This window comes from Chiloscyllium plagiosum, unplaced genomic scaffold (assembly GCF_037043375.1).
Source record: "Chiloscyllium plagiosum isolate Xiang-an unplaced genomic scaffold, Cpla_swu_hap1 HiC_scaffold_27, whole genome shotgun sequence".
Lineage (NCBI taxonomy): Eukaryota > Metazoa > Chordata > Chondrichthyes > Orectolobiformes > Hemiscylliidae > Chiloscyllium > Chiloscyllium plagiosum.
Window position 1 is genome coordinate 85,461,733 of NW_028270165.1, and position 18,735 is coordinate 85,480,467.

The 18,735-nt window shown below is 44.0% G+C and overlaps 1 protein-coding gene across 1 annotated transcript in view; it reads left to right on the forward strand.

The window, feature by feature from the left end:
- LOC148144829 (uncharacterized) overlaps positions 1-18,735 on the forward strand; it is a 167,782-nt gene that overhangs the window by 27,348 nt on the left and 121,699 nt on the right. The window lies entirely within an intron of this gene.

Genomic DNA, 18,735 nt, shown 5'->3' on the forward strand with positions numbered 1-18,735 from the left:
ATTTACCAGTATGTTGCCGGGGGTTGGAGGGTTTGAGCTGCAGGGAGAGGCCATTTGGCTGGGTGAGAGATTTAAAAGGGACGTAAGGGGCAATGTTTTCACGCAGAGGGTAGTGCATGTATGGAATGAGTTTCCAGAGAAAGTGGAGGCTGGTACAATTATACCACTGAGAAGGCATCTGGTTTCGGACATGAACAGGAAGGGTTCAGAAAGATAATGGGCCAAATACTGACAAATGGAACCAAATTATTTTAGGATGTCTTGTCAGCGTCGATGAGTTGGACCGAAGGGTCTGTTTCTGTGCTGTACATCTCTATGTCTACTGGTCCTGATGTAAGTTTTAAAATTGAGTCCAAGTAACTTTGAATAGTTCAGTCTTGTTGAACTCACCTCTTGAAAGGTTTCAAATGAATCCCTCCAAGTGATACTGTTTAAAAATGCCGAGTTGGACAAAATATCCCATTAAGTTCGACACAAACCCACAGCTGAAGATATCAGAAATCACACAACACCAGGTTACAGACCAACAGGTTTATTTGAAATTACAAGCTTTAGGAGCATTGCTCCTTCTTCAATGCTGCTGCTTCATCACTTCACCGACAAAGGAGCAGTGCTCTGAAATCTTGAGTTCAAATAAACCTGTTGGACTCTAACCTGGTGCCATTTGACTTCTGACCTTGTCCAGCCCAATCCAACATCAGCACTTCCACATCAGATTTGACTAATGAGATCGGATTTTATTCTGTGTGACTAAGTGAGATGCTCATCTGAAAACTCAAAACTGTTGGAGAGACAAAGAGACACGTGTCAGTGCTACTCCGCGGAGACAGGCCCATCGGCCCAAACTGGTCCATGCCGACCAAAATGTCCATCAACAGTAACCCCATTTCCCTGCACATGGCCACTATCCTTCTAAGCCTTTCCTCTCCATGTGTTTGACCAAATGTCTTTTAAATGTTGTTAATGTACCTACCTCAACCACTTCCACTGGCAGCTCATTCCATACACAAGCCACACTCTAAAATTTTTGCCCCACATATTTTTTCAATCACTCCCTTCTGGCCAGGTTTGTATGCACTGTTTGGAGATGTAGGAGTAAAACTTCACAATAAAAGATTAATACAGCCTTGAGTCATGACTCATGATTAAACACACTTTCTCTATTTCCAGCTGTAATTGAGAGGCTTCTCTGAATTAGTCGACATGTTTGTAACAAGTTGTGAAACATGAAAGGGTTCTGAAAAGATTTACAAAGATATTGCCAGGGTTGGAGGGTTTGAGCTGTTGCAAGAGGCTGAAATAGCCCCAGTCTATTTTCCCTGGAGGGTCAGAGGCTGGGGGGTGACCTTACAGACTGTTTCGCTGTAGAAGTGTTTCAGAAAAAAAAATCTCAAACCTTTTTCCGATTGTTGCCTTTGCCAACATCTGTTGGCCATTAGTGAAGTCCCTTAGCCCAGTCGAATCGGACCCTCTGCCTTTTACAACCCCTCTTGGGGAAAAAAAATCAAGATGACATAATCTTCTGATGAGTAACATCATCACACAAACAGAAACATTTCTATCACAATGTTGTACAGTTAACAGGCCAAGATAATGACTTTTTTAGCCAATCAATTTAAATCCGGTCCTTTGGCTACCAATATCTATTAAATTTAAATCTGATGGTTTGGACAACAGAGGACCAATCCTATTGTAAAAACTCAATATGGTATCAAGGGTATAATAGAAGGGGACAGTTGGACAGAACCCCAGAGCTAACTCCCCATTGCTAGAGCTAAGAGTCCTCAGCACTAGAGAGAGACATCAGCTCTGACAGTCAGCTGTGAATGAGACAGCATCATTTACAAAAAAAACAGAAGAGCAGGAATTGCAGGAGGCATTCCTGACAAAAGATTCAATAGAAGGATGCTTAGAATATTCTGGAAGATGTAATCTGAGAGACTAAATTCTATTTCTTGTTGTTTTAGTGGGTCTTGTATTTACTGGAACAGCATATGACAAAAATCCTGTTTCATGCCAGAATCGTCAGTAGTTCGAAGGGATTTATTAGGTTTGTTAATAGCTTAGTTCAGTTGTTCATCATTCAAGTTGATATGTAAATTGCTTTTTGTTGATTTTTAAAGTGTCAGGGATTTATTTTTGTTTTTAAGACTAGAGCAGATGACACTACTTTTCACACTAATTTTCTGATTATAGGGCAATGCACTCCTCTTTTGGTGTTTCGGTTTGAGATCACAGAGGGGAGGGGATTCAGCATTCGCTTTATAACAGTATTGACGTGCCGTCCTGCTGAATGCAAAGGAGTCATTATTAATCCTAGCCTCTCACTCTGATTGTGGGTGAATCGCTTTAATTTGAATACTGACTCAGAAACTGCACAGACCACCAACTGTTGAATCATAATTTACACTTTATTGTAGGTAGGAACCAAAATATAAAACCCCTCAAGTAAGCAAGTTCACCCTCACCCCCCAAATCTTGGCTATCACCCAAATGATGGCGGAATTTAACATTGTTTCTACCAACAGTGCCCATCTCTGGAAGTTTACAGGGGTTTGATGCAGGGTTGTTCTTCCAAGCACTACAGGTGAAACGTTCTGGAGTTGAATTCTGGTGGAGTTCCGTCACTTTCAGATTTGCGGTGTAACGTTTCTTTAGATTCTAACACCATCTCCCCACACTTCTGGAGACCTCAGCTCTGTAGCTTACCTTCTTATCCTTGAGAGTTTTCCATCTGTTTGAAACAGCCTGTCCTGCAATTAACCCCTTTACGCCAAGGTAAAAACAATGACTGCAGATGCTGGAAACCAGAGTCGAGATTAGATTGGTGCTGGAAAAGCACAGCAGTTCAGATAGCATTCAAGGAGCAGGAAAACTTGACGTTTCGAGCAAAAGCCCTTCATCAGGAATACAGGATTCCTGATGAAGGGCTTTTGCCCGAAATGTTGATTTTCCTGCTCCTTGTATGCCCTCTACACCAAGGCCTTCCTTCTACAAGCAGAATTAATTGTCCTTTTGTCACACAGTTATTAAACACCATTATCTCATCTGTCCAAAGAAACAGCTCATTGTTTTGCCTCCTTCTTCCCAGCGATAGTTAATCTGTGTTATTTGTTGACTCCCTTGTAGCAGTTTCTCATTGGCCCTTTCGTTTCTTGGTCCAGAAAGCGTTATTGCTGACTCATGAAGTTATCAAAGTTCTGGAGTTTACAGGACCACACCACATTCCTGTCTGCCTCTTCCAGGAATAACGACTGCTCCTGAGATACTCGCAGTTCCTGACATTCCTTGGTATCCCCAAATACAATCCACATGTCAGGAAATCACTAGTGCTGCCCTGACACCAGACAGTCACTGTTGGAACAGAAGGATTATGGGAAGAAAATACAGAAATCCGAAGTGCAAAGAGACTTGGGAGTTCATGTCCAGGATTTTCTCAAAGTAAACTTGCAGGTTGAGTCACTAGTTAGGAAGGCAAATGCAATAATGGCATTTATTTTGACAGGACTTGAATACAAAAGCAGGGATGTACTTCTGAGACTCTAGAAGGCTCTGGTCAGGCCACATTTGCAGCATTGTGAGCAGTTTTGAGCCTCCTATTAGCAAGGATGTATTGGCCCAGGAGGGTGTTCAGAGGAGGTTCACGAGAATGGTCCCAGGAATGAAACGTTTAACATATGAGGAACTTTTGAGGACTCTGGGACTATATGGAGTTTAGAAGGATGAGGGGGGTTACAATTGAAACCTACAGGATATTGAACGGCCTGGACAGAGTGGATGTTGGGAAGATGTTTCCATTGTTAGGACAAAGTAGGACCCGAGAGTACAGCCTTAAGAAGAAAAGGAAGACCCTTTAGTTGGGAGATAAGGAAAGCCTTCTTCAGCCAGAGAGTGGTGTATCTATGGAATTCACAGCCACAGAAGGCTGTGGAGGCCAGGTCATTGAGCAGATTTAAGATGGAGACAGAAATGTTCTTGAGTATCAAGGGTTCTGGGACGAATGGGCTTGAGAAAGTTAACAGCCACGATTGAATGGTAGAGTTGACTCAATGGGATGAATGGCCTAATTTCAGCTCCTATGGTCTTATGATATGCTGATGTGTGGAGGGGTGATGAGTGGGCAAAGAGATGAAGAGGGAGTAGAATTAAGGGGAAGCTGGATACAGCCACAAGGGAGAAAGAAATACAAGAACTGTACAATAAATGACAGAACTCTTAGGATCACTGGCATGCAGAGGGATCTGGAAGTGGAAACAGAGGTGGGTATGGTGGTCAAGAAGGCACATAGGACGCTTGCCTTTCCTGGGTGTGAGAGTTGGCAAGTTACATTACAGCTATTTATTTCAACCACATTCGGAATATTGTATGCAGTTCTGGTCACCACGCTATCAGAAGGACGTGGATGCTCTGGGAGAGGGTGCTTTAGTCAAGGGCTAATGTTGCGTAATAGGAGGAGGTGAATAAGTCTGTGTCAGTTACTCTTCACAGGGTCAGTGTGCACATGTTGCGCCGAATGGTCTTTTCCACACTAGGGATTCTATGTTACTCAGAGGTTTTTTTATTCCCCAGAGTGAAAAGAACAACAACAAAAGGGCACAGGTTCAAGGCAAGAGGAGGGCAGTCTACAGGAGAAGTGGAGGGGAAGGTTTTTCACGCAGAAGGGTGATGGGTGGTGGAAGGAGGCATCTTAGCAACGTTTAAGGTGTATCTTGATAGACACATGAACGCGAGATGAACAAAACGATAGAAACCGCACATGGGCAATAAATAGCAGGTCCAAGTGAGAATTAAGAATTGGCACAGGCTTGAAAGGGGTGCCTAAACCAAATAAGAATGGCTTGTGACTGTGTTGTACTGATACAGGTTTTCCCCACTATCCAAAAGTGGAGCGTTCCTATGAAACCTTTCATAAGGCAAAATAGCGTAAAGCGAAGAAGCAATGAACATTAATTCATTTATATCGTATATACTCAAGTAATAGTCAAATTTTGACTACTTTTTAAGGTTAAATTTAGGGGGTCGACTGTTACTTGGATACTACTTGAGGGGCTGAAATTCATGCCTGTCAAGATTCATACCGTATCATAAGCAGAAGCTCAACTGATGAATAAAGCAAAACAATTTATGGTAATTCTGAAAACTGAGTGGAGCATACAGACAACGGACTGGAAGACAGGAACAGAGCCGAAGAACCGACAGACTGCAGAGCTGGAGTGGAACATGACGGCCATCACACTGTCTCACAAACATGGGTCTGTTGTCTATGAAGAACTAGGGTCGACTTTTACATGATCAGACTACTTTTCACAACACTTGCAAGAAAAAGAAATCAAACACGTCCAATTCGCCATGCATGGAGAACAGGAAATAAAGTAAAGAATTTTTTTTTTAAAAAAAGAGATTTCCAGCATTCATACACAACTATACATGTGCACATGTCCATTTAAATACTGGGTAGGTTGATTCTTTGGAAGATGACAATCGCAAAGAAATGAAACTCTTCAACAAAATGCTGGATTTGGTAGAATGATTAATTAGTACCCCCACTCCCCTCCTTCCATCACATCACTGGGCAAGACAAAACCCCAGGATCTAAATAACATACCTACATACACACACACAATCCGACCCATTTTACGTGCAATTACCTCAAATCACATTTATAAAACATAACCATAGAGGTTTACATAGGCTCTCGTACACAATATTGCCTGTGACCTTCTACAGCGCTGTAAAGTGCTGCAAATCCCATGATGACAGTATTTCATCTAATGTGTTAAATAACATTGTATATTTTATAAAAAAAGATATCTATATTTATACACAATTTAACATCGGAACAGTTCAGTCAGATGGTACAGCCTGCCCTCCTACATGGATTATAGAAGGTGTATGGAGAATTAGATAGTGATTCTAATAGAAATTATGTTTGTTTTAGGAATGGGAGTGATTGTGGCTCCAGGCTAATGGCGATCCGCCTTATCCCCCGGGTTCCCCCTCAGCCCAGCCCGGTACCTGGTAGAGTGAAGCCGCGGGTAGCTCCAGGCTCACGGTCCAGCACAGCACCGAGTGCAGCCTCTCCTCCAGCTTGTGCTCCGCCGGACTTTGCCCCCCGCCGCCGCTGCTCCTCCACCTCCCGCCGCCGAAGAAGCCGCGGGCGCCGGCTCTCTCTCCTCCACCGCCGACATTTTTAATTTGTTTCCTCGTTCACCCGGTAACCGTCACCTCCCCCTTCCCGGGCCCCGGGAATTATACACAAATAAACAATAAACCCCACCGGGGACTGTCTCCTTTTCTTCACAACTTTTGTTTGAAAAGTTCTGGCTTTAATTTGAAATGTATTTTAAAGGTATTTTCTGAGGTAAACGATGCCTGTCTGCCCCCCTCCCTCCGTCAGAAACCGCCCGCTGAGTCGATGAGAAAACCGCAGCCTCGCGCCGCCATCTTTGTTTTTCTTCTTCTTTCCGTCTCCTCCTTCAGTGACGCACGTCATCCACGCTCCGCCCAATCAGAGCGCACCTGACCAATGGCGACCGGTGCCGGTTGTTACTGACAGAGTTTGTGTCCAATTGCCAATTTGGGATAAAAAAGGCGGGAATCACAATTTTTTTCCCCTGTGACTCCCGCCTTTTTTATCCCAAATTGGCAATTGGACACAAATGTGCAGTTTGAAAGAGAGAAGGCAAAATTAGATGTAATGGTGTTACAGTTAAATAAAGGGCAATAAGGGAGGAACTGTCAAAAATTGACTGGAAGCAGAGCCTAGTGGGGAAGACAGTAAAGCAACAAATGGCAGGAATTTCTGGGTGTAATTGAGGACACAGTACAGCGGTTCATCCCCCCAAAAAATAAAGATTATCGGGCAGCGTGGGGGGTGGGGAAGAAGACTGCCATGGCTGACAAAGGAAGTCAGGAAATGTATCAACGAAAAAGAGAGCCTATAAAGTGGCCAAGACCATTGGGAAATCAGAAGCTTGGGAAGACTACAAAAACAAACAGAAGATAACAAAGAGAGAAATAAGGAAGGAGAGGATCAAATATGAAGGTAAGCGGACCAGTAATGTTAGAAATGATCGTAAAAGTTTTTTTGCAATACATAAGAAACAAACCAGAGGCAGAAGTAGAAATTGGGCTGCTCCAAATTGATGCAGGAAGGTTAGTGATGGGAGATAAGAAAATAGCTGAAGAACTTAATAAATACTTTGTGTCAGTTTTCACAGTGGAAGACATGAGTAATATCCTAACAATTAAGGAGCGTTAAGGGGCAGAATTGAGTATGGTAGCCATTACAAAAAAAGAAAGTGCTCGAAAAGCTAATAGGTCTAAAAATTGAGAAATCTCCTGGCCCTGATGGCTGCAGCCTAGCGTTCTGATGGAGGTGATTGAAGAATTAGCAGAGATGTTGGTTGTAATCTTTCAAAAATCACTGCAGTCAGGGAAAGTCCCAGATGATCGGAAAATCACTGTTGTAAGTCCTTTGTTCAAGAAAGGATCAAGACAAAAGCTGGAAAATTATACGCCGATTAGCCTAACCTCAGTTGTAGATAAAATTCTAAAATCTATCGTTAAGGATGAGATTTCGAAATTCTTGGAAGTGCATGGTTGGATTAAAATAAGTCAGCATGGATTTAGTAAGGGGAAGTCATGCCTGACAAACTTGAAGAGTTAACAAGTAGGTGAGACTTGGGAAACCCAGAGGATGTCATCTACCGAGATTTCCAAAAGGCCTTTGATAAGGTGCCTCATAGGAGGCAGCTGAGTAAAGTGAGGATCCATGGTATTCGAGTTGAGCTACTGGCATGGATTGAGGATAGGCTGCCCGAGAGAAGGCAGAGAGTTGGGATAAAAGGTTCTTTTTCGGAATGGCAGCTGGTGACAAGTGGTGTCCCGCAGGGCTCAGTGTTGGGGCTGCAGCTGTTCACTTTATATGTTAATGATCTGGATAAAGGGACTGGGGGCATTCCCACGAAGTTCGCTGATGATACAAAGTTAGGCAGACAGGCAGGTAGTTCTGAGGAGGTGGGTTGGCTGCAGAAAGATTTGGACAGTTTAGGAGTGTGGTCCAGGAAATGGCTGATGAAATTCAATGTAAGCAAATGTGAGGTCTTGCAGTTCGGAAAAAAGAATACAGCATGGACTATTTTCTAATCATTGAGAAAATTCATAAAGCCAAAGTATAAAGGGATCTGGGACTGCTAGTCCAGGATTCTCTAAAGTTTGACTTGCGGGTTGTGTCCGTGCTTAAGAAAGCAAATATAATGTTGTCATTTATCTCAAGAGAGTTGGAATGTAAAAGCAGCGATGTGCTACTGAGACTTGGAGCTCTGGTTAGGCTCCATTTAGAATACTGTGTCCAATTTTGGGCCCCACACCTCAGTAAGGACATAGTGGCACTGGAGCGTGCCCAGCGGAGATTCACACGATGATCACTGGTATCATAGGCCTAACAGACGATGAACAGCTGAGGATCCTGGAATTATATTCATCAGAATTTAGAAGGTTGAGGGGAGATCTAATAGAAACTTACAAGATAGTGCATGGCTTAAAAAGTGTGGATGCTGATAAGTTTTTTTCCATGAGGCAGGGAGACTAGGACCCATGGGCAGAGCCTGATAATTAGAGGGGGTCAATTTAGAATGGAAATGAGGAGACATTTCTTCAGCCAGAGAGTGGTGGGCCTGTGGAATTCATTGCCATGGAGCGCAGTGGAGACCGGGTCATTAAATGTCTTCAAGGCAGAGATTGATAAATTCTTGGTATCTCAATGGGGAGAGTATGGTAAGTGGAGTTGAAATGCCCGTCAGCCATGATTAAATGGCGGAGTGGACTTATGGCCTTACTTCCACTCCTGTGTCTTATGGTCTTAAGGAAGAGCTCTTTGCTATTCACTTTACCTCCACTCCTAATGATTTTATAAATCTTAGTAAGGTCACCCCTCAACCCCCTACACTCCAATGAAGACAGTCCCAACCTTTCCTTATAACTCAAACTCTCCAGTCCTGGCAACATCCTGGTAAATCTTTATGGAACTCTCTCTAATAGTATTCTTCCTATCACAGAGCCACCAAAACTGTACTCAGTACCCAGAAAGTGGCCTCATCAACATCCTGTACAACCTCAGCATGATGTCCCAACTTCTGTACTCAATAGGATGGACAGTGAAGGCAATGGTGCGAAATGCCTTCTTTACCACCTGTCTACCAGTGATGCAACTTTCAAAGAACTATATACCTGAACCCCCTAACTCCACCCCCCTCCCCCGCCAAAGTGTCTCTGTTCTACAACACAACCCAGGGACCTACCATTAACTATACATAGCAAAGCTGAAAATTCTTCGCCTGAAGCCCACTGAAGACGTTACCCAATAGGTAACGAAACGTCTGGAAATGAACCTTGCAGCTCAGCAAGCAAACCTACATCCAAAACCTCAACATGAGCTACAAATCTTCTCAAAACTCACTATGTCCAGCCCTTCCTTGTTTAGCAAAATGCAACCTCTCACTTTTATTTATTTACCCAGGTGGAGGCCTGGGTAAAGCCCTTCCCACACTCGGGGCAGCTGAAGAGCCTCTCCCCTGTGTGGACCCGCTGGTGCCTCACCAGGTCAGAGGAATTGCTGAAGGCCTTCCCGCATTCGGGGCAGCTGAAGGGCCTCTCCCTGGTGTGGACCCGCTGGTGCCTCACCAGGTCGGAGGCATAGCTGAAGCCCTTCCCGCTCTCGGGGCATGTGAATGGCCTCTCCCCAGTATGACTGCGCTGATGAGTCTCCAGGATAGAAGTGACACGGAAGCCTTTTCCGCAGATGCCACAATTCCACGGTTTCTGCACGGGGCAGGATCCATTGGGTTTCTCCATGGCCGAAGCTTCAGCTGCACACAAAAGCATGTACAGCCCCTCCCTGCCGTGAATTTCCCTTTCCAGGCCGTATAACTGCTTCAGGTTCCACAATCAGTGCGCTGCAACAGTAGGGTCTCTCATCCAGTCCCATTGATGCTGAAGACGTGCTCCAACAGGAACCAAAAGGCTTTGCTCCTTCTCACAGAATCACAGTCAAAAATTGTTGCAGTCCTGGTGGATTGAGTGACTGTCGGACATTGACGTCGAAGTGAGGACTGCAGAAGCTGGAGAGTCAGAGTTGAACAGTGCGGCGCTGGAAAAGTACAACAGGTCCGGCAGCATCCGAGGAGCAGGAAAGTTGATTTTTCGGGCATCAGCCCTTCATCTGTTGATTTCGAAACTTCCGTTTTCAGATCATCAAATGCTTTGTAAAAAGAGATTACAAAAGTCATGACTGTCAGTGCAAGGTAGAAATTCAGAACAAGCAATTCTACTTTCTGCAGAACATTCTTTTCTTTTGTTATTCCACACTGAAAATTGAAAGCACCATTCCACTCTCTCTCTCCCCCTTTGTTCTCACACCGCTCTAACTAATTTTCCTGAAGGTGCTGATTCAGGATCTTACAGGGGCAGAACAGCAAAAACTTCAAGACTAACATCTCTCTGAATTTTGGATAACTCCACTGCTGAGAGTGAGCAGGTCTGATTTTGGGAAGCTGAAAAAATAGTGTCAGTTCAGGGTGAACTTGCAATGCAAGTTCTTGAGGAACAACCAGACATAAAGTGGTTAACATCCCTGGAAAGGAGAGAGCAAAATGAGACATCAAAGGCGTTAACACCGACACCAGGGAGAAACTGAACATACAGATGTGGCAAGCCAGAGTCAGAGATATACAGCATGGAAACAGTCCAACTCGTCGATGCCAACCAGATATTCTAAATTAATCTAGACCCATTTGCCAGCATTTGGCCCATATCCCTCTCAACCCTTCCATTTTATAGTTCCATCCAGATGCCTTTCAATGTCATAATTGTACAAGCATCCACCATTTCCTCTGGCAGCTCATTCCTTACACGCACCACTCTCTTAATGAAAGAGTGAATTTAGCACAGTGAATCCATCTTACCCATAGTGCCCAGGGATGTGTAGGTTAAGTTAGCACAGCCAATCCATGCTAACCTGCACATCCCTGGACACTACGGGTAAATTAGCACAGCCAATCCACCCTAACCTGCACATCCCTGGGCACTATGGGTAAATTAGCACAGCCAATCCACCCTAACCTGCACATCCCTCGACGATATGGGGAACTGAACACTGCCAATCCACCTGAACCCATCCAAAACAGAACATTATGGGTCATTTAACATGGCGAATCCACCCCAACCTGGACAAAGTTACATATAACATAATAAAAGGTTACAGTCCAACAAGTTTATTTCGAAAGCACCGGCTTTTGGAGTGCTGCGTCTTATTCAGTTGGTTGTGGAGTACAAGATCATAAGACACAGAATTTATGGAAAAACATTACAGTGTCCGGCCACTGAAATTATATACTGAACAAACCTGGATTGTTAAGTCTTTCATCTTTTAGAATGGGCTGCAGGTATCAATAATATGCAAGTCCCAGAACTTCCTATCAGGCTCCTTCTCCAGATAACTTAAGCTTTTATAAGAAAAGGTGACATCTCAGCTCAGATAATGCATGAAAGGAGTGAGGTCAGAGTCTGTCTGTATCCCAATCTTGAGTCAGCCTGCTTCGATTTGCAAAGTGAAATTTACAAAATATTACATGTATTGGCTGCCTGCATTGACTGCCAGCACATTGTGCACTTAGAGTTATACAGTCATAGATGGACAGCATCATCCATGTCATAGATGGACAGTCCAACTCATCCATGACGACCAGATATCCCAACCCAATCAAGTCCCACCTGCCAGCAACTTGCCCATATCCCTCCAAACTCTTCCAATTCATATGCCCATCCAGACTAGCCTCCACCACTTCCTCTGGCGGCTCATTCCATACACATACCACTCCCTGAGTGAAGAAGTTGCCTCTTAGGTCTCTTTCACCCTAAACCTATGCCCTCTAGTTCTGGACTCCCCCACCCCAGGGGAAAGACTTTGTCCATTTATCCTATCCAAGCCCCTCATGATTTTATCAATATCTGCAAGATCACCCCTTAGCCTCTGACACTCCAGGGAAAACAGCCCGAGCCTATTCAACCTCTCCCTATAGCTCAAATCTTCCAATCCTAGCAATATCCTTGTAAATCTTTTCTGAACCCTTTCAAGTTTCACAACATCTTTCTGATAGGAAGGAGACCAGAATTGCATGTAATATTCCAACAGTAGCCTAACCAATGTCCTGTGCATTCCTGAAGAAGGGCGAATGCCCGAAACGTCGATTCTCCTGTTCCCTAAATGCTGCCTGACCTGCTGCGCTTTTCCAGCAACACATTTCCATCAATGTCCTGTGCAGCCGCAACATGACCTCCCAATTCCTGTCCTCAATACCCTGACCATTAAAGGAAAGCAGACCAAATGCCTTCTTCACTATCTAATCACTATCCTATTCTTCACTACCTGCGACTCCACTTTCAAGGAGCTATGAAACTGCACTCCAAGACCTCTTTTTTTCAGCAACACTCTCTAGGACCTTGCCATTAAGTATATAAGTACTGCTAAGATTTGCTTTCCCAAAATGCAGCACATCACATTTATCTGAATTAAACTCCATCTGCCACTTCTCAGCCCATTGGCCCATCTGATCAAGATCTCGTTGTAATCTGAGGTAACCTTCTTCGCTGTCCACTACACCTCCAGTTTTAGTGTCATCAGCAAACTTATAGCTATACCTCTTGTGCTCACATCCAAATCATTTATATAAATGATGAAAAGTAGTGGACCCAGCACAGATCCTTGTGGCACTCTACTGGTCACAAGCCTCCTGTCTGAAAAACAACCCTCCACCACCACCTTCTACCTTTGAGCCAGTTCTGTATCCAAATGGTAAGTTCTCCCTGTATTCCATGAGATCTAACCTTGCTCACCAGTCTCCCATGGGGAACCTTGTCGAACACCTTACTGAAGTCCATATAGATCACATCTATTCTCTGCCCTCATCAGTTCCCTTCGTTAGTTCTTCAAAAAAACTCATTCAAGTTTGTGAGACATGATTTCCCACACATAAAGCCATGTTGACTTTCCCTAATTAGTTCTTGCCTTTCCAATACATGTATATCTTGTCCCTCGATGGATTCCCTCCGACAATACCGACGCCTGGCTCACTGGTCTATAGTTCCGTGGCTTGTCTTTACCACCTTTCTTTAACAGTGGCACAACGTTAATCAACCTCCAGTCTTCCAACTCCTCACCTGTGACTATCAATGATACAAATATCTCAGCAAGAGCCCCAGCAATCACTTCTCTATCTTCCCACAGAGTTCTAGGGTACACTTGATCAGGTCCTGGGAATTTATCCACTTTTATTCATTTCAAGGCATCCAGCACTTGCTCCTCTGTATTATGGACATTTTTCAAGATGTCACCATCTATTTCCCTACATTCTATATCTTCCATGTCCTTTTCCACAGTAAACTCTGATGCAAAATACCCGTTTAGTATCTCCCCCACCTCCAGCGGTTCCACACAAAGGCCAGCTTACTGATCTTTGAGGGGCCCTATTCTCTCCCTACTTATTCTTTTGTCCTTAACGTATTTGTAAAAATCCTTTGGATTCCCCTTAACTCTAGATGCCAAAGCTATCTCATGTCCCCTCGTTTCCCCTCCTGGATTTCTCTCTTAAGTACACTCCTACTCCTTTTATACTGTAAGGCTTCACTCGATCTGTCCTGTCTATACCTGACATATGCTTCCTTCATTTTCTGAACCAAACCCTCAATTTCTCCAGTCAGCCAGCTTTTCCTATACCTACCAGCCTTTCCTTTCACCCTAACAAGAATATATTTTCTCTGGACTCTAGTTATCACAGTTCTGAAGGCTTCCCATTTTCCAGCCATCCCTTTACCTGCAAACATTGGCGCACAATCAGCTTTTGAAAATTCTTGCCTAATACCGTCAAATTTAGAATTTTTGAGCAAAATAGAATGTATCTGCAAATGTAATGCTGCAAATTCAAATTGATCCCCATGGAGAGTGTGGTTCTGTGTGTGCAATAGAGAAACCCTGTTTCCATGCTGTATATCCATATGTCTATTTGATAACAGATGCTTTATTTTTGTTGGTGCAAGTATGGTTGTAAATCATAGCTGGATATTAATAGTTAGATGTAAGGGAGAGAGAATTCCTCAGGTAGAGCACTATCAGAATCCTGGGAGACCCCTACTTCAGATTTACCGGGACTGGTTGACAGTCTGGGAGATTATGGATTGGGTCTCGATTGAATAAATGTTTTATTTTTCCCAAACGTGTAAAAAGGGGCATTAAAGCTTCAGCAGAAATCCAGCAGAGCTGAGAACAGACCAACATCTTACTCTGTGGGAACAGGGAGATCAACAGACCTGAAATCCAAGCTGACACCAGACTACCCTGTGATCAGTGCTTTGATGAGTAGCACCAACCCTCTCCCTTTACTGAGCTTCCCATTTGACTACCCCCTCGATATTCAGGATCCCGTCCGTGCCATCCTGAAGTCATGTCCCTGTAAGGAGTCTCAGATCATAATTATTCTCTTCAATGTGTTCAGTCAATTCATTCACTTCTGTTACAATGCAGCTCACATTCAGTTTTTAGTTTCAGTTTTTGTGATTTTCTGAATCCAGTTTTGATTGCTGGTATATTTACTCTCCTTGTCCCTTTCTATCATTCTCTGATGTTCATTTCCACATCACGACATTGCTCATCAGCCTTGATTTGGATTGGCCAGGCTAAATTGCCCATAGTGTTCAGGGATGTGCAGGTTAGTTGGGTTAGCCATGGGAAATGCAGGGTTTTAGGTTCATTGTAATAGAAGCAGGAGTCAGCCATTTGGCCTGTCCTGCCTGCTCTGCCATTCATTAAGATTATGGCTGATCTATCCATCATCTCAGCTCCTCCTCCCTGCAATGTCCAAACAATCCTTAATTCACCAATTATGCAGAAACCCATCTAATTGTGTCTTGAATATACTTAACGAAGCTGCCTTCTCTGCTTCCTTGGGCAGAGAATTCCATAGTTTCACTACTCTCCGGGAAAAGCAGTTCCTCCTCATCTCTGTCCTAAATCTACTTCCCCTAATCTTGGGGCCTAGTCTCATCTACCAGCAGAAATGTCTGGATAGGGTAGGGTTTCATCCCCACAGTGCAATCAATTCCCACTTTCCACCAAATCCCAGATGTACTCACTCAGTTGCTGTCTCACAAATGAAAGATTTCATTGGAACTTCTGCTCTGAGTAAGGGCAAAACATTTTTGAACACTGCTCTGAAAGTCCAGTCTTCACAACAACACTTCTGCTTTCACTGAAGATGATTAAAGTCAAACAGCACAGAAACAGACCCTTTGGCCCAACTCATCCGTGCCAACTATATATCACAAACTAATCTAGTCCCATTTGCTAGCATTTGACTCATTCCTCTAAATCCTTCCTATACAAGTACCCATCCAGTAGCTTTTAAATGTTGTCATTGTACCAGCCTTACCACTTCCTCTGGCAGTTCGTTCCATACACGTTCCACCCTCTGTCTGAAAATATGTTGCCCCTCAGGTCCCTTTCCCTCCTCACCTTCAACTTCTGCCCCTTTAGTTCTGGACTCCCCTACCATGGATAAAAGACCTTGGGTATTCACCCTATTCATGCCCCTTATAAACTTCTTTCAAGGTTACCACTCAGCCTCTGATGCTCCAAAGAAAATATCTCCCTGGCCTGTTCAGCCCCTTCCAGCAGCTCAAACCCTCCAAATCTGGCAACAGCCTTCTAAATATTTTCTGACCCCTCTCAAAGTTTCATAACATCTTTCCCACATCAGAGAGATCAGAATTGAATGCAGTATTCCAAAAATGGCCTAACCAATGTCCTGTACAGCCGCAAAATGATCTCCCAGTTCCTATACTGAATGCTCTGACCAATAAAGGAAAGCATACCAAACACCTTGTTCACTATACTATCTATGTAAGACTCCACCTTCAAGGAACTATGAACCTGCACTCCAAGGTCTCTTTGTTCTGCGACACTCCCCTTAACTGTGTCAGTCCTGCCTGGATTGCTGGACCAAAATGCAACATCTCACATTTCTCTGAATTAAACCCCATCTGCTACTCCTTGGCCCATCTGATCAATTCTAATTTATGCTAAACTCTCTTTCCTCTGTTATTCCCTCGAAGCTGAAAATCTCTGTCCCACATACTCTCCCTCCATTCTCTCATTGCTGAACCTAACCCCTGCTGAACCTAATCCTGAAGGGTCTGTTTCATGCTGATTAACAGGCCCACACTCAGGGGGATCTAATGGAAACATACAGAATACTGAATGGCCTGGACAGAGTAGACTTTCAGAGGATGTTTCCATTGGTAGGAGAGACTCGGACCAGAGGGCACAGCCTTCGAGAAAAGGGAGGGTGTTTTAGAACGCAGATAAGGCGATACTTCTTCAGTGAAAGAGTGGTGAATCTATGGAATTCATTTCTACAGAAGGTTCTAGAGGCCAGGTCACTGAGGACATTTAAGATTGAGGTAGATAGGTTCCTGAGTATCATGGGGATGGAGAGTTCCAAGGAGAGTGCGGGAGAATGGAGTTGAGAAACCTATCAGCCACGATTGAATGGTATGAACAGACCTGATGAGCTGAATGGCCTAATTTCTGCTCCTATGTCTTATGGTCTCTTGCTGTCCTGGCCACAGTGAGAGAATTGGGAGCAGGAGTTGGCCATTTGGTCTTTCGAGCCTGCACAAGCATTGAACAGATCATAACTGAATATGGATCTACTTACATCTAGGTGAATAGGCTGGAACCTTTTCACTGGAACATAGGAGGTTGAGTGGTGACCTTATTGAGGTTTATAAAATCATGAGGTGCATAAATGAGGTCAATATCAGCTGTTGTTTCAAGAATAGGGAGCAATCTTTTTAAAGTGAGAGGAGAAAAATTTTAAAAAGACATGAGGAGCACATTTTTCGTTTAAGAGAGTGGAGTGTGTGTCAAATGAATGTCCAGAGGAAGTAGTGAATGCAGGTACAGTAACAACATTTAAAATAAATTTGAATAAGTGCACGAATAGAAATTGGCAGGTGGGACTAGTTTAGTTTGTCAATATAGTCAACATGGACTAGTTGGACTGAAGGGTCTGTTTCTGTGCTGTATGACTGTAACTGTTCTATACTGGTCTTAAAACCATTTTCTTGCCTTCCCCAAAACCATCCACTTCTTTGTTCATCAAAGTCAAATGAACTCAGCCTTGAATACATTCAATGACCTGCCTAACTGCTGAAAGACATCCACACTTCTGAACTCAATTCCTCTTGCTAATATATCACTTGCTTTGCTCATTGCTTGCTGCACCTGTCTGACAACTGGCAGTAACTGGTTTCGAAGGACGCTGAAGCCCCTTTGTCCATCCACACATCTTTCCTGATGACGAGCTCGTGCCCGAAACGTCGACTCTCCTCCTCAGTTGCTGCCTGACCTGCTGTGGTTTGCCAGCGCCACACTTTTCAACTCTGATCTCCAGCATCTCACTTTCGCCACATCTCAACATATCACTACATAAACAATGCACCTCCTTTCTGCTATTTTTTAACATACATCAAGGCTATACCTTTCCATTGTGGCACTGCGTTTGCAAAGTGAGACACAGACCTGGATCAACTTTTCCAGAGTCTGTCCCCTCCCTCGATTCACTCTTTCCTTTCAGTTGCTACAAATCAATAATTGAATCCCAGAATGAAAAGAAAATGGAAAAGGTGGTGACAAAACCTCTATTATACTCACAAATTTTAGACAGAGGAAGGAATTTATAGTCTGGGGTGACAAAAGAGCAGCATCAGCGGCTTCAGAGCTCACGGTCCAACTTCCGCATTTCGACAACGGCCGACTCTGATTGGCAGGAGGACCAGCCTCCTTCGGATCCTCCATTGGTCCATGGAAAGGAGCTCGTGCGCCTTTTCTGCGGACACCCAGGAGTATGCGCAGTACTTTGCTGACACCGGCAGACATGCGCAGTGCTTACTGACACCGCGGAGCATGCTCAGTATAATCTGTCACGATGCTGGTGTTACTGACAAATTTTAGAGTTAAAAATCACAAAACACCTGGTTACAGTCCAACAGGTTTATTTGGAAGCACGGGTTTTTGGAGTGCTGCTCCTTCATCAGGCGGTTGTGGAGTATAACATGGTAACACAGAATTTATGATCTTCTGATCTTACACTCCACAACCGCCTTATGAAGGAGCAGCGTTCCGAAAGCCAAGTGTTTCTAAACAAGCCGATTGGACTGTAACCTGGTGTTGTGTGATTTTTAAGTTTGTACACCCCAGCCCAACACGGGCACCTCCAGATCATGACAGATTTTAAGTGTCCAAATGCGAATACGAGAGAAAAATGCCAACGCCATTTTTTTTGCCGGAATGTTTTTTTTCCCCTGTGCCTCGACGTTTTATTCCTTTTGCATTTTGTCTGGCTGCTCAACGTTCCTGTCTTTACCCCAGGGTAGAGGTATTCCAAAACTAGAGGGTACAGGTTTAGGGTGAGGAGGAAAGATTTGAAGAGATTCAAAAGACTCGGCATCGAACATTCACCCCCTACAGGGCGAAAGTGACGACTGCTGGAGATTAGGGTCGAGAGTGTGTGCTGGAAAAGCACAGCAGGTCAGGCAGCGTGCGAGGTGCAGGAGAATCGACGTTTCCGGCAAAACCCTTCATCAGGAAATAGCTATGTGGAATTGCAGAGCTGAAGCATA